Genomic DNA, 5,143 nt, shown 5'->3' with positions numbered 1-5,143 from the left:
CAGCCACTTTATCTCACGAGTCAGGTTTTCATATGCTAAACCTGACAAACAACTCAGGGGGAAGAGGACAATTCATCAAAGAAAACCCCAAAGAAACTCCTCTCACTGTATTTGAATCAAAGAACAGCACAGTGAGTTTTCATTTGAAATCTTCCCATCCACAGTCTTCTAATGGAAATTGATCTAATTAAGTTCTGAGCCTGAGAAACTTGATATTTTACCAAAAATAAGATAGCAAGGAAAAAATAACATCTCTCCTTAAGGAAATATGAGTATTTGAGTTAGGAAGTAATTGTGTGACACTATTTTTTTGAGCATACTTTTTGTTTTAATGAAACTACAGAGTTTTAAAGATTACAGAACATAAGGTAAAGTCCCTAGTGATGACTGCTGGCCTTTCACCAAGGCTTAGTGTGAACATGTGTCTGAATGGCTGAAATGTAAGCCAGTGAGTATTAATAACAGTAATGACGGACTTGGCTTTCTCATAAAGGAAATCCCTTTACAGTATGTGCACTAAAGGTCTCTGCTAGTTCAGTAGAAGATGTGATGACTCAAACTGTGAAAAAGCTTAAAAGTTTCCTGGTGTTACAGTTTAAAGATTTTGCTATTAAATCCATCATTTGAAGAGTTTGAGTGTGTTTTGAATGGGTTCGGTGGTATTTCTCAGAGGGCGTCGCAGCTCAGATAAAGAGTGCTCCATCCTGGCCCCATCAGAAATAATGGTTCAGACAAGAACTGCTCCATCAGCCCTCATTTGTCAGCAGTTGATTCCGGAGGAAACACTGCTGCCATTTAACACTAACAGTCCGCCCGGCTTCCACTAAGAGCCTCTGTCCTGCGTCTGTGTTGACAAGATGAGTTGGGTTACTAATGCAGGACAAGTGTTCTGCTGAGTGTTGGATAATACCTGGGTGAGGCTATAGTGGAGCTGTGGGTGTTTTATGCTTCTCTCAGTGCTGGTAGAGGAAAGGTTGGCCCTGTGTTGAAATGGCCTGGCTGGACAAGGTGTATGTGAAGGAGGCCAGGGCATTTCAGTTTGTTTGTGTCTCCAGGGTAAAACGTGACAAAAGGATCAATTATTGCCATTACAAATAATGTTACAGCATCTTTACAAGAAATGCTTCTCCTTCCTCTGCCCACACATGAAGACTGAAGGTAGCATATATAATACTGCTTTGTTTCTGGGTCCCATTTGAATGTAACTGATACCAAAGCTGATAGAGTATCTGGGGTTCTGTACCTTTTCATGCCAAATTTAAGAAACACAAACAAAACTTTCTGTACATAAACTTTTTTCCATTTACAAAAAGACAGTAATGTTCCTTAATGTTTTGTTTAAACCTTTATTGATTCAGGACAGGTTGCCTGAGAGACCACCTCTCTTTTTCAGGAACAACTTGTTCCTGTTCACACCTGGAATCTGCCCAGTACAACCACAGACTGAGCTGTGGCCACGGAGCAGCTCCACTGGAGCAATTTGGGGTCAAGGCCTTTGCTCAGGGGCACCACAGTGGTGTTAATGAAGATGGGGAAAGTGCTGCTTTGTCACCCGTCCAACCCAGTGTTAATCCTGCCAGTCCAGGGACTGAACCAGTGAACCAGTTTTTCCACTTGCTCTGAACATCTGAACTGTATTTACAGGATGGAAACTCCAACACTGATAATAGCTCATGTGCACTCAAGCATCCTAAAATGTCATGCCAGTGAGCTAGCGTGCAATATCCGAGCCCTGGACCTGAAAAACTTAATGGGAGCCAAACTATAATTATGTTTATTAATTACACTCGTGTTTTTCCTGCTATTACATGTTTAAATGTTTAGGGTGGGAAAAAGGCTTTAAGAATGATAAAGCCGGATGTCGTCTGGCTTGTCAATCAAGCACAGTCTGTACATGCCCATTCATTCCTGAGAAGAGGTGTGAACAGGCAAAATAAGTGAAAATGCCTGTGGACCAAGGTGGGGTCCAGGCCTTCTCTTATTTAGAACCTTTGTTAGTTAAAACTAAATCTTTGGATAGCTATTCAATATGGAAATGGAAAGGCTTTACATTCAACAAGGGGATTTTATTTTGCAGTCAGAATCCATAAAATGCAATCAAACACCTAATTTGGCATTGACAATTAAAGTATGAAAAAAACAGAACATTATGCTTTGAGGACCCAAATCCATGTGTAGCCACTGTAACCTTCATTTTCTCTACTGTTGTGAAGATGAGAGAAAGAATCTCAAGTTTGTAGGTTGCTTAGCCAAAGTGTTTAACAGCTAACCTTAATTGCAAACCTTAATTTAATCTTTTTTAGCATGATTATTTTCCAAAAATAAAAAAGTAGTTGTACTCGCATGTTCAGCATCAAAACTTATTTTTCATTTAGGTTTAGCTCAGGCTGGCTGTAGCTAGTCTAACTGACATCAAAACACCAGATTCTGGTTTCTCCTCAGTTTTGACCAAGTAAGTAATTACTGTTTTATAGCTTTAAAGGGATGTACAAAAATTTAACTACTATTAAGCTAACTGAATAGTTGCAATGAACAACAGACTATAAAGCAATTTCAAAAATGGGCATTCAGCAGAGCGAATGAGGAAAAATGCTGGGCCAATAACTGTCCAGAGAGGATGAGCAGTGAAGATAGAACGAGGCCTAGAGGAAGGCTGCACAGGTGAAAGATGGAGAAAGGACTTGGGAAAAGATACGGCATCTCCTCACACTCTCTCAACTGTCTGCTGAGAGGTCAGCTGTGCATAAAGCTGCTTTTCTCCACAACCCTGGAAAACAGAGAAGGAGAGATGAAGCCCCTCAGGAGGGGCCTCACCAACCTCTTTGAGCCACTTTAACTCTCGCTGTCTTTGTATCTATCCATTCATCAGTTTGTTTATTCAAGTCCTTCTTTCTGACAGTTAAGCTGTGTCTCCCAGCACCTTCCTGTCTCTTCTTTTCATACAACCACAGTGATACCAGCTGTGTCTCCCAGCACCTTCCTGTCTACCAGTGATACCAAAAAAAAACACACACATCCCATCTATCACATCCCCAATCTCTTTCTGACATTCACTGGCACTTAAACATGCACGAACAGGAGTGTTGACAGAACCATTGGAGAATTGGCAGAGACACACCTAAGAAATATCCTGACACGTTCAACTGAGATGACGTGCTGGAAGCAGCCCAGGGGCCCACTGTGCATGTAGGAACCCCTCTGCTTATCTGCAGCTCATCTGATCTAAGACCTGTTGCTGCATAATATCACTGCTTTCTAACATGAGAGAACACTACTGCTTCACTTTCAGCAGATGATGATGCTCCACAGGTGGCATTAAAATAGACTACTTTGTGAGATCAATCGCTTGCTCACAGTCTGGTTTTTAGAGATGTAACATGGCAATTCAGGTATTGAAAGACAGCTACATAGATGACTTAGCTTATTCTGTACAGGGCAGCCAGAAAGTATTAAGGCAGAGGTGCATTTTTTGGCTCTGTACTCTGGCACACTGGATATAAAACTGTTTATTTTTTTATGTCATTGGAAACCCTATGGATTCAGTGGCTAGCTAAAACATAAGGCACACAGACATCAGTAAATGGCTGTCATCCTCATTGGTGCTGCCCTGCCAGACCTGTATGACAGCCATCAGCATTTCTTTCAGGTACTTCGGTCTGGTCTTCGATGTCAAACACCTTGGTTGTCCTACTGCCTCCCTACAGTTCATTCATTTTTGATATGTAACCAAGAGGGGTGTGAACACAGCCAAATGCTCCTAAAACTGAGATTCAGAATCAGCTTTATTGGCCAGGTGTGCTGGACACACGAGGAATTTGACTCTGGTACAGTGGCTCTGAATATATACTGTATGTACATATCCTTATGTAAGCCAATAGCAAAGGGCAAGTAAACAGTATAAGGCTGAGAGAACAGAAGTAAAATTTCACATTCACTGTGTTGAAGTTAAAAAAAAAGGAAAATGCATATTTCTGACTTCACTGTTTATGATAAAATCTCATCATTGGTATTCTGCCTAAAAGATTTAGAGCCAGAGGCCACAGCCATGTAGAGCCGCTTCAGAAGAGGAAAAGCTCTGACCAGGTGACCCTCAGTAGTTTTCCCATCATCCCCCACTTGGCATTAAAACAAACAAACAATGATACCACGCTCTCTGACGGCCACGTGAGAGAAACCAGTGAAAGCCAGCAGCATGGAGGTAAACAGAAACCTCTGTGGCCTTCTATTGAAGAGCCTGGGACCAGAATGTTGTTGCTCACAATAGATGCTTCATGCCTCAGTGTGTTTCAAACCTCAAATTCATTCCGCAGCTCCTTAGTGTGTCTCTCTCTGACTCGGCCATTGAAAACTGTGGACTCAGCCTCTTAGGCCTGCAGCACACATTTAAAACAACAGCCACCTACCACAGCGCAATGACAAGAGACAGATGGAAAGAATGACAGATTCTGAGACAAACAGACTGACAGACAAGCAGAGGCAAAGTGAAAGGCTGAACAGCAGACTGATGCGCATGACTTCTGTGCTGTCAGAGTCCCTTCACTCCCTACTCAGCTGTGTGTGGACCTCCCTGCCCAGCTCGGATTGTCCCTTCACACTCTGCTGGGCGGTGGACACACATCACACTGTGTCGCATCCACTCACAGAGCATTAGATCAACTCCCCGCTGAATCACAGACACACTTTCAGCACCGCTGAATGAAGGGATGAGCCAAAGGTCATTTTCAAAACCCAGTGTGAGCTGAGAGTCAATTCTCTGGGCTCTAATGCACACTGAGACCTTGTGCTTAAGGGAGCTACTCTTAATTGTACAACTGTCATTAGGAAACGTTTCTACCTTTGTGCTTCCATTACAACACATTATGTGTCAATAAGAGAGGGGCACCCGGTATAATTTGGCTCTAAGTGCTATTTTGTGATTTCAAAGTATTGACGCCCACTGTCCAAGCAGCATGTGGGTATGAGAGGGTATGTTACCGTGACAACCATATGCATCAAACAGACAGTTGGACACAAAAAAAACCTAGCGTTTTTGCTTTTATTCCCTGCCAAGCCTTACTGCCAAAATGGATGCCGGCACAAAAACACACTTTGCCAATGGACAAACACAAGTCAAGCAAATGGTGACCTTTGCCTTACAGACAGA

General features: G+C 42.4%; 1 protein-coding gene across 1 annotated transcript in view; it reads right to left on the bottom strand.

The window, feature by feature from the left end:
- Nucleotides 1–5,143, bottom strand: part of LOC109973063 (neuronal cell adhesion molecule-like) — a 72,163-nt gene that overhangs the window by 37,301 nt on the left and 29,719 nt on the right. The window lies entirely within an intron of this gene.

Source organism: Monopterus albus, unplaced genomic scaffold (assembly GCF_001952655.1).
Source record: "Monopterus albus unplaced genomic scaffold, M_albus_1.0 scaffold7.1, whole genome shotgun sequence".
Taxonomy (NCBI): Eukaryota; Metazoa; Chordata; class Actinopteri; order Synbranchiformes; family Synbranchidae; genus Monopterus; species Monopterus albus.
The sequence above is the reverse complement of the archived record's forward strand: the minus strand, read 5'-3'. Positions and strand labels throughout refer to the sequence as shown.